Below are 11,657 nucleotides of genomic sequence, written 5' to 3' on the forward strand. Positions count from 1 at the left end.
ATTCCAGAACATTCTCATCACACCAAAAGAAACCTTCACCCATTAATAGTCACTCCTCATGCCCTCCTGTCCCCAGGCCCTGGCAGCCACTGAGCTACTTTCTGTCTCTATGGATTTGCCTTTTCTGGACATTTTGGATAATGGGATCGTTGACCATGTGGCTTTTCACTTCACATGACATTTTCAAGGTTCACCTGTGTTGTAGCTGGAATTAGTTTTTGATATTCATTTGATATAGAAATATCCTATTATCTCTGCTAAATTTCCTTCATAGTTCTAATTCTTTGTAGAGTATTGTAGACCATCACATTGCCTGTAAACATGCCCGTTTTGCCTCTTCCTTTCCAGTCCTTACTTGTTTTTCACGCCTACTGCCCGGCTAGGACCCCAGGGGCAACGTTGAATAGAGGCACGGATCAGGGGCAAACTCGTCTTGTCCCGGATTTTATGAAATGTTGTCCATGGCTCCTTTAAGAACTATGTTTGTGCTGGGGTTTGTAGATTATCAGTTTAAGGAAGTTCTTTTCTATCCCAAATGTTTGCTAAAACATTTTTATCATCAGTAGATGCCGTCTCAAGTGTCTCTCTCAGGCTCACTCTCTCTCTCTGTCCCTCCCACACACACTGCTTTTGGCCTAGGGGTGCTCCCTGGGGGTGGGAGGCACCGCCAGACGCCCCAGGCAGCCACAGAGGACGGGAGCTAGAGAACCTGGGACCCTCAGCTTCAGAAGGGCTCCCAGAGCTGGGACTCCCCAAACTGGCCAAGCAGCCATTGCTCCTGGGCCTTCGCTGAAAAGGGAGGCTTGACCCATCCTCCCTCCCTCTCCTCCTCAGCCCCCTACACCCAGCCCTGCAGAGGAAGTGGCTAAAAAGGGGCTGGGGTCAGGGGTTAATGACCCCATTGTGCTCAGGGCTGACGGATGGCCCAGCTTGTCAGCGGTGGTGGGAGCTCCAGCAGCCCCAGGGAGATCCCCTCCCCCTCCCCCTTGTCACTGGGGGAGGGCCTTTGATGACCGTTGCGGGGGGGCCACCCTCCCCGCAGGGGGATGCCAGGCCAGACTCTTCAGTGGGGTCTGGTCTCCTGCCCACCATCCCCTGCATACAGCCCTCACCTCCTCTCCCCACACCCGCCCGTCCCCTATGCCAGCTCGAGCTACATGGGGGGTTCTGCTGGGCGCCCACGCCAGCCCTGCCCATCCTCTGGACAATTGCGTCCTCAGAAGTGACCCGGGGAGTTCTCAGCTCCTTGCACTTTGGGAGGAGAAACTGAGGAGATGACTTGGGCAGGAACATGGCCACAAGTAGAGCCAGGTCCTGTGACTTCCTGCTCGAGTGAGCCAGGCCGGGGCCAGCACCATGCGCTGAGGCGAACCAGACGCAGCCCCTCCCTCGAGGGACTCGCAGGCAGCACGTGGGGACCTGCACAGGAAGCACAGAGGACTGCGGGTGCCCAAGCAGGAGCCCCTGGCCCGGCCGGGATGTCGAGGAGGCTTCCAGGAGACATTGCTGGGGCTAGTTCTCAAAGAGGGGGCAGAAGACAGACCAGAGTGGATGGGGACAGCAGGGAAAGCCCTTCTAGGCAGAGGGCACAGCGTAAGCAAGGGCACAGAGTAAAACCGGCATTGCGTGTGAGAGCCACAGCAGTTCAGTGGTGAGAAACGATGCTACCCAGGCCGGCAGGAGCCAGTTTTTCCAGGGGCTCCTATGCCACGTTCAGATGTTCAGATCTGGCGCTTTGTCACTCGGGTGGGGAAAAGCGTTAGAGCCAGGTTCTCATCCTGCCTCTGTTCACCCATTTGTTTTTTAGTCATTCAGCTCACTGAGCCTCATTGCGACCTTGGGAGGTCACTTCCCGGTGCACAGCCTCCCACATGCTGCCCTGCCCCAGCCCGCAGGTGGCGCCTGGAAGACCTGGGCTGGAGGGGCTCAGACACCCCCACCCGAGCCTCTCTGGTGCCTTCAGCTCGGAGGCTGGGGCAGGGCGGTGTGCACGAACTCGTCTCAGTCCCAGAATGTTGAAAATGGGGTGGGTGGGGACAGGAGCTTGAAAGACATGGTTCCGGGGTCAGTCACCAGAAGTTGCTTTTCGACTGCAGGAAGCTGGTCCCCGACAGCGACTGCGGAACTGCTCGGTCCTGGGTGGGCTGTCAGGGACTCCTTGTTAGAGGGGGGAAGCTGCTCTCTGTTGGTCGGATTTTCTGTTATTTTAGTCGAATGCATTTCTAACTGATGCAAGCCCCTTACCCCAAGCTGAAGCTGTATGAATACACTCCAAGAACTTTTATGTCCACATAAGATTTGAGAAATGAGACTCTTTCTTAAATATAGGACACACTCCTTGCCTTCCTTTCCAATAACGTTAAGATTTGACAGTGTTTATTATAGACATTTGGAAATATCAGAAAAGCTCAAGCACTAAAAGTTTGAAAACCACTCGAAGTCCCACCACCCAGAAACAACTAAGGTTAGCATTTTTGTGTATTGTCACTTAGTTTTTTTCTAGGTTTTTTTTTAGTTTTAAATGAAGCTGAACTCCCAGCATATCGTTTTTATTTTTTCTCTTCACTGAAGTCATCTGTGTGCGTACCTCATTTCATATCCCGGTTTTTCACTTAACGACCGTACCAAGACATCTGCCCGTGTCTTTAGAATTCTTCATAAACATCACTTCTAGTGGCTGTCCAGGCTGCAATGGGAACCTGCTGTGCTTCGTGTCGCCAGCCCTCCACTGTGGAGCGTTAAGGCTGTGGCCGGTCACCCACTACCACAGCTCCGGGCACGAATCTTTGTTTGCACCTAGTTTAACAAAGTGTCACAAACCCAGCCTCCACTCGTGCCACATCATCACAGCGACTGAGCGGAGCGTCGCCGTGTCCTCTGATAAGCGCCCTGTGGGTGTCGTGCCTCTGCTGCCTGGTGGCTCCGTGGCCTCCCGTGAAAGGAGGCTGCAAATGTTGGTATCAACAAGACCAACTTTCCACTGTCTCCCCTTCCTGGGCACCCCCTCCTCCCGTGCGCCCTTCTGATCCTGCTCCAGGCTGGGAAGTCACAGCGCCGAAGTATCTCAACTGTGTCCAAAGGCAGAATAAATGGGCTTCCACGGACTGATGGACCAAGAGGCACATGGGGGCTTCTTGGGAGGAAGATTCTGCCTGATTCTGGTGCAGGGTGAGGAGAACTGCCCCCCAGCCCCTCACGGGAGTGTGTGTTGGGGGGCTGGTGGTGAGAGATGGGGGAAGTGCTTGAAATCCACCAAGAGCACACAGCATAAGGGAAAACTCTGCCCCACGTCCTACTGTGTGCTGAGCCCGGTGGAGCAGAGGACAATGACTAAGGGACAGCCTGGGGACAGGGAGGGGACGTGCAGTACACAGCAGAGGGATGTCACTGGAGGCCCAGAAGCCCATGGGAGCTGCTCAGCCTTCATCATTTTTCCTTGACGTCCACACTGGGTGAGCCGATGACCAGCTGCCCAGGAGCAGGTGGGGGCACCTCTGAAAAGCCGTAAATAAGCCCACAGAGGACATGCCCCCTCCCCAGGCCGGGGCACAGGGCCAGCACGCAGAGCTCTCAGTTCAGGTGGGAACTTCCACTCGGGCCAGCAGCCAAGTCCTCTCCCGGCTCCACTCACCCTCTCTGGTCCCCAAGGCTTCCTTCTTCTGGGGCCTTCAGGGGAGACACCAAACCTGAGGACCACCCCTCCCCAAAGCCGCACGCAGCCCCACATCCCTCCCTTCTCAACCTCCCCTCCTGCAACCCGCAATGGCTTCGCAGCTCTCAGCCCCCTGCCCCCTGCCCTCCTGCCAGCTGGGGGACCTCCACCCCCCAGGATCCCCTCCCCCATCAGCCCACCTCTCTGCCCCATCATCAGTGCCTCTTCTCCCCTCTACCCTTTCCTTTCAGCCCTGAAAACAAGAACCAACAAGCTTCCCCAAAGAACTGTCTACACCTGCTGCCTACACTGCCTCCCCTCCTAAATGCTCCTGACCTGCGCTGGTGGAGGCGCCATGGCGTGGGGGTCTGTTCTTCTCAACCCTCTCCTCCTCTCCCATCACTCTACGGCAGCCCTGACCTCCCCAACAGCTGGCTCCTTCCCCGACCCTCCAGGTGGTGGGGCAGGCAGTAGTCTGCTCTCCCTTCCTCTCTCCATGCCCCACCCCAGCTCACACCCCCATCTTGGCCCAGGCCAGGGGTCAGTCACAGCCCTGGGTACCAGGTCAGTCTGGGCCTCCCACGCCCAGTTGGGAGGTGGAGGGAGGAGCCCAGGTGTGGCCACCACAGCCACCCCACCCAGGTTACCTGCGGGGACCAGGAGTGCCAGGAGGGAGCTGGGCTGCTGTGCCCCAGCCTTCCCTCAGCGCCCCAGCCCTCCCGGACCCTAGCAGACACCCGGGGCCTCTAGCAGGAGAGGCTGAGGCGCTCAGCTCCTGGGGATCGGTTGCCGGGTCTCCCTCCTCCAGGAAGAGCAGTGGAGGTGTTTGTCCTATCCCATCCCTCCCCGGACACCCCCAGAGTCATACGCAGCAAGCCTCTGAAAATCGGTGGTCGGGGTTTACCGCGTCCTGAGATGCAGAAACCTCCACCCGGGGTCAGCGACGTCCAGGTGCAAATGCGTCCTCTCTCTCATCTGCTCTCTGGTAGCGGCTTTACAGAGAGGGAGTTCACGTGCTGTGCAATTCACATACTTAACGCATACAGGTCAGTGGTTTCTAGTACATTCGCAGAGTTGTGCGACACTTCCACGATTATTCTAGAGCATTTTCACCACCTCAAAAAAGTAACCCCTTACCCTTTAGCCATCATCCCTCCCGCAGCCCTAGACACCCACTAATGCACTTTCTGTCCTATAGGTTTGCCTCTTCCAGACACCCCACACTTCTCTGGCCTCAGTTTCCCTGTCTATTATCACGATGGGGGTGTAATGGGGCCCCCGTTTGATCCTGGTTTGTTGGGAGTATCTGAATGAGCTGACACAGGGACTGGGACGACGTCTGGCACAGAGTCGGAGCCATGTGACGTCCGCCTGTTACCCGTCTGACCGTCTTGGGGGCTGGGGCTCCGCCCCCCACAAGCCCCCCACTTGCCCTGTGAGCTCAGTGTGCCTTTCTCTTGGCCTCAGCCAGACCCCTCTCTGGACTCCAGTCCCCTCAGTATCTCCCCAGACATCCTGACAGCCCCTCCCCGAGCCTGTCTGTCTGTCCTGCTGCGTCTCTCACTCAGCCAATGGAATGACCTTCCACCTGGCCACCCGGGCCAGAAACCAAGGGGCGGCCGTGACACCTCCCCTGCCCCCCACCTGCCCCCACCTTCTGGTCCATCATGCTGGACTGTGACCCACACCTCCCTCCCCCGGCCACCCTGAGCAGTCTCTCACACCCGCCGTGGTCACCAGCCTGGCTCTGGCGTTCGACGCGCCTCCATCCACCACTCACTGGCCAAGGGGCCTCACCTCTCTGAGCCTCAGTTTCCTGGATGATAAAATAGGGGTAAGAATGGTGCCTTCTCCATCAGCGTGTTTTGAGGATTTAGAAATAAAATATATGAAGAGCTTACACCCTTGATAAACGTCACTGCTGTGGTCATCATTCTCTCTCCCCTGGCTGACTCGAGCACCGCGGGCCAGGTCCCTCCTCCGTCTTCCCCGCAGCGCATCCTGCACAAACATGCTGGTAAACATATAAAGCTGCTAGCTACAGGGCGCTGCCCACGCGCAGGACAGAGCTAAGCCCCGCCACGTTCCTTTAGCCATCACGACACTCCCTTGAGGCAGGTGCTGCTGCCCTCGTTTTACGAAGGGCGAAGCTGAGGCCCAAGGCCCCACAGCTGGAGTTAACCGTTGCCTGCAGGTACACTGCTGGCACCTGTGTATTGACTCAACTATTCATCAAGCATCTGCTGTGTCGGGCTCTGAGCTAGGTGTGGGAAAACAGTGATAAACCAGACTGGCATAGACCCAGTCCACATGGTGACGATCTTTCTAGAAAGCAAATCTGACCCCTTTAAAATCCTTCAATAGCGTGCTGACCACAACCTCCCCAGGGCTCCGGCTCCTGTGACGCCAGTGACCTTCCTCAGTGCCCCCGTCCCTCCCCTCCCAAGCCCCTGCTCTCTCAGGGTGGGGCCAGCGGCCCTGGAAAGACAGGCCCAGAGCCAGAGTCAACTGGGTGAGCGCCAGGTCGCAGCTGCAAAGCCTCTCTGTGCCTCAGTCTCCCCATCTGAAACAGGGAGTCATCAGCCCGTCCCCGCCTGCCTCGCAGGGCTGTCGTGAGGGGACGTGGGAAGGGACTGGGCAGACACTTCATCGTCTGTGGGGCTTCCTGATGTTCCCATCTCAGCCAAATCCTGCTTCGTTTTCCAAAACTCCCAGTGGAGTTGGTTTTAGGCTTTGTCGGGAGGCCCAGGCCCAGTCTGGGCGCTGCCTATGGTTGGGGCCTGCCAGGTCCCAGCTGCAGCACCTGCTCGAGAGCCCCTGGGACAGACACTTACCACGATGAGCCTCCGTCCCACCTCCCTAAGGCGGGAGCACTTAGGCCACTGTGGGTGCTGCTCAAGGGAGGTGGCTGGTGGGGAGGCCTCCTCTCATGGAGGGAGGCGGCCTGGGGTCGAGGCTGGGGAGAGGAGGGTCCCACCTCTCCCTGCAGGACAGGAGGTGGACCCCACGATGTCGCCTTGAGCCCCGGCCGCCCCCTGGCACAGCCTCCCTGGCCCAGCACCTTGGAGGAGCCGCCGGGAAGGGCAGCTGCAAAATGGCCGCCGCGGCCGCCACGGCCGTCTCCGCTGGGTGCCGGGAGAGGGAGGGCGCCACGGCCAGGCCACGGTCACTCCTTGCAGCCCAGGGGTGCCGAGTGGGGCGGAGGCGTGGGGAGGAGGGAGTTGGGGTGGGTGGGGGGCCGGGGAAGAGCCAGAGAGAGGGGCAGGGAGGGAACAAAAGGTTCCTTTGTGGAGCGGGCAGAAGAGGGAGCGCATTACCCAATGCCCAGAAGCCATGTTGGTAACAAGAGAACCATTCTCTGCCTCGCTTGGAAAACAACTTGGAGCAGAGAGAGACAGGGAGAGATTTAACCCCATGGGCGCGGGCGCAGGGGCCCCGGGCCACTGTGGAAGGTGGGGAGGAGCGAGGGCACGCTCGGGGCCTTTGGGGACCCAGGCTGCGAGGTTTCCTGCCTCCCGGGCCTGGTCTGCGGCCGACAGACCAGAGCCCCAACATGGACGCCGGGTCAGACCCCAGCAGCCTTCAGGCCGGGGGCTGGAGCCATGGCTTCCACCTGCCTGGGCCGGTCAGACGTGAGGACCTGTGAGCCCCTCCTGGGGAAGTGCTTGCTCCCAGCTCCAGGGCCTGGCACCCCGACCTCAGGGGAACCCCCTTGGAATCCTCACGTCCTCGGGCTCCAGGTCTCAGGGCTGGTCCCAGACGCAGGGCTGCCTGGCTTTGCCTCCTGACGGTAACAGACAGCTTTTATCTCCTGAGAAAGTCCTATCTTTGTACAGTTTGCCTTTTAGAATGTTTTTCCTAAAATGTAATGGAATCCCCTCCATCCCCACCTCGGCTTTCTCCCGTTCCCGACAGTCAGGCCAGTGCTACTGAAAGAAGCCGCTGTCCACAAACACCTGTGCTTGGGGTGCCTCGCGTGCACCAGCGTAAGGACTGTGGCGACCTCAGGGCCACCTGGCTGAGGCGAGCTGCTGTCCCTTCTGCTGATGCTACTGGTTCAAGAAGCACCTAGCACAGGCCACACCTAGGAGGCACTCGAACAGAAGATAGCACAGGTGCTCGTGTTAGCAAAATAACGGATCCTCCCTCCTTCCCTCCCTCTCTTCCTTCCTCCTTCCTTCCTTCAGCAAATGCTGGCTGAGCACTGGCCGTGTGCCCAGCTCTGTGCCAGCTCTGGGGCTATTGAAGTGGACAAAACAGACCACCCCTGCCCACACGGAGCAGATATTCTCATCAGGCAGATGGACAAGCTCGTGTCAGGTGGCCACGTGCTCCGTGACGGAAAGCAAAGCCGGGAGAAGGGAGAGAGCCGCAGGGGGCTCTTCCCACACGGTGCTCAGGGAAGACCCCCAAGGGTGTGACATCTGACAAAGACCGGAATGAGGAGAGCAAGACTATCTGGGGGCAGAATGCTCCAGAGAATGGGAGCAGCAGTGCAAGGCCCCGAGAGGGACTGTGCTGTTGAGTTTAGAAACAGCCCGGAGCCCTGCGCGGCTGGAGCAGAGCAAGCCACGGGAGACAAGGGAGAGGGGTCAGAGACGCAGGCGGAGGGGCCAGCTCTGCGTGCTGGGAGGGCGAGGCCTGAGGGGCCTGTGGGGGCTTTGAGCAGAGGCGGCGTGGTCTGAGCTCCATCGCAATGGGACTCTGGCTGCTGAGGGGGGAACACACTGCGAGAGGCCATGGGCAGAAGCTGGGGGACCCACCAGACTTGAGCACAGGCCCCCACCCTGCACACTCCCAGCCCTACTGCCAGGTTGCCCACCCCTCCTAAATATGAGCCGATCATTCTTTCAATGCGCGTTCACCGTGGCCCTGCTGTGTGCTAAGAATGGGCCTCTAGGACAGCCCTAAAATCATTCCTCTAGGACAGGTGTCTAAGGAGAGCAACGTTGCCGCCCCGGGGGCGGCTCACTAAGGGTGGGCTCCCCAGGCCCCCGAACAGGACCTTGCCTGTGGACGCCCTGCTTGCCTGTAACAAAGCCTTTTCTTGGGGCGGTTTTTAAAGCTCCATGAAGGAATCTGAGGACATTCCCCACCCCACCCCAGCCCCACAGTGAAGTGACATCAGCAAGTGGCCCAGAAAGGCAGGGGCTCAGTGTCTTCCTCTGACCTCAGGCTGGTCCCTGGCCTCCCAGAGCCTCAGTTTCCTCATCTGTAAAACCACACCCCCTTGCAGGTTTGTGGGTGCATTAAAAGACAGCTTGCTCTTTGGAGGGCAGAAAGGGAGACTCTGGGGGGTGAGGCTCCAGCGGATGTTCACTGGCTGGGAGGGGCAGAACCTCCCGCCACTGGGGCCAGGACTTCCCTGTCTTCCTGCTGTCCTGATGCTCCCGTGGGCACCTCAGTTCAGCCTGGCCCTTCGCAGCAGGTGCATGAAGTGCCTGCTGGGGGCCAGGAGGTGGCTGGAGGGTAAGGCGGGACAGTCATGCAGAAAGTAGTGACAGTACAGAGGCTTTGCATGGCGGAGTGGACAGGAGCAGGACGTGGCGCGGGGAGTTCCAAATGAACAGAAAAGAAAGGTGCTCCTGCCAGCCCCCTCCAGGCAGGCACAAGAGCGACCCCGGTTCCCATCTGCCTGCTGATTGCTGTGGGCCCCTGGGCAGCAGCCTCTTGGCCTCTTGGGCCTCAGCATACTCATCTGTCAGATGGGCTCATCCCATAGGATGGAGGCGAGGATCAGGCAAGGCAAAGGATGTGCGCTCTCTGGACTGGATGTAAAACCCTCAGTGGGGCTGCTGTTGCCAATAGTTAATGGGTCCAGACACGTGCCCCATTTACGAAAGAAACCACCACAGTGAGTTCGCACCACAGGCAGTGCTGCAGGGGAGAGTAGGACGGAGACAGAGGGGAAGAGGGGGCCCAGGGTGGAGGGCAGGGAAGGCTTCCTGGAGGAGGCAAGACGAAGCTGTGTACATGATGGAAGGATGGGCAGGGTCCGCACAGACCAAGAGGTGCAGGGAAGGCATGTAGGCAGAAGGACCAGCACACGGAAAGGCACGGAGAAGGGAGTCACTTGGAGAGCAGGGAGGGACGTCAGCCCCCTGGCTGGCAAGGAGGAGTAGCGGGCCTGGGGTGGCATCCTGGAAAGCCCCAGCTCCTCCGGGCCGGAGCTCCAGGTCTCACCTCCCACCACTCTCAGCCTCAGGCTTAAAGCTCCCTGCCAGCTCTCGCCTCTGGCCTCTGCTCCAGCCCTGGCGCCCACCCCAGTGCCCTCCATGTGTCTTTGCTGGCTGGTTCTGACGCACTGTTCCGAGCTGGGCGGGCACAACCCCTCTAGGAACCCAGGCTGAGACTCTCTCCCCCGGAATCAGCTCATTCCCTCCCAAGGGGAAGGTGCTGTTACCGTATCCATTTTACAGCCGGGGAAACTGAGGCTCAGAGAAAGGCCAGTGTAGCATGGCCTTCATCAGAACTTGGATTGCCTCCCCGACCCGGCCCTGTGCGGGACACATCTATCTCCTCAGATCCAGCCAGGGAGGTGGCAGGTGCCGTGATGATCTCCCCTACTTGCAGAGGACGAAGCTGAGCCCAGGAAGTGGCCGAGCAGACTCTGAAGCCCAGAGGGAGGAGGCCAGGCCCAGAGGCAGGGGTGAGCGGGACGGAAGAGGCCAAAGTCCAAGGCCCACTGACCAGAGCCCGGGGCAGCCCTGGAAGGCAGGAGAGGCGACCAGTGGGGACAGGGAGCCCAGTGTGGACAGGCCTCAGGAAGCCAAGGACAAGGCAGCCAGGTCCCAAAGGAAAGGGAGCAGGAGGACACAGGGGCCCCAGGTTTCGGGGCACCCTGCCCGGTCTGGGCTCGGTGGCCCAGCCACCTACCCCCTGGGATGGTGCAGGGTGTGGGGGTCGGCAGTCACAGCCTCTCCTGACCCACAGAACCAAAGGGGTTTGGGGCCCGAGTGGGCAGCGCACTCTGAGACAGCCAGGGTCACGCGGGAGTCGCCCAGTGCCGGCCCAGTGCCCTGGTCCACGTCACACCCTCGCCCGCAAGCACAGGACGGAAGCCTCGAGGCCCTTCCACGCGGCACTGTCGTCAGTCAGCGGAGTCACATGGGGCTCGGGCAGTGGGGCCCTGGCGCCTTCCGGTGCCTTCCCGCCTCCGCCCCACCCCTCGGGATCCTGCCACAGCTCTTGGAAAACAACTGAGGAAATCAAGTGGAAACGCAAATCCGCCGCCCAATCCCTCCCGCTCCCCTAGGCCAGACCCCCCCACTGCACTGGGGGAGGGGGCTCTGGCGCAGAGGCAGTGCCAGCCCAGCACGGTCTGCCTTGGCCAGGCCCCGTCGATCCGTCCTGGGCTTCCCAGCACCTGGGCCTGTCTGTCGCCCCACCTGGTCCTGCAGAACCAGCCCCTCCCCAGAGGGACCTGGGGCACGAGCTCGAGCCCCCCCTTCCCCCTGCCACCTCTAGACTCTGCGATCCGGGGCCAGGGAAATTCCAGGCCTGGCTCTGCCAAAGACTATGGGTCCCCCTGGGCAAGCCCCTTCCCCATCTGTAAAATGGGGGCGATGAGCCCTGCCCCGTCCCCCTCACAGGGCCGGTGAAGAAAGACGGAGAACTAGGGAGGGGCAGCTCTGTGTAAACTGTAAAGCACTGGGCCACAGATTGCCACGTTGATGTTTACGGAGAGGGGCCGCCTCCCAGACTGGGAAGCAGCGCGGCTCCTTGGCAACAGATTCAAGGGAGCCGACGAGTGAATCGGTGTCCCCTGCAGGGTCCGCCGTTCACTTCTGGGGGGACCCGGACTGTGGAATTGAAGAGCTCTGCTGAGGAGCCAGTTAGGAAGGGGACAGGGTCATAGACTCCAGACACAGCAGAGGCCAAGACAGAGGGGACTAGAATACTGGGGAGGGGACGGCGGATGTGAGCAACAGTTTGAGGGAAAAACTGTCGTGGCCGATGACTGGCCGTGGGGGAACGAAGGGAGCGGATGAGTCAAAAATGCCTC

This window comes from Propithecus coquereli, unplaced genomic scaffold (assembly GCF_000956105.1).
Source record: "Propithecus coquereli isolate 6110/MARCELLA unplaced genomic scaffold, Pcoq_1.0 Scaffold126, whole genome shotgun sequence".
NCBI classification, from domain to species: Eukaryota; Metazoa; Chordata; class Mammalia; order Primates; family Indriidae; genus Propithecus; species Propithecus coquereli.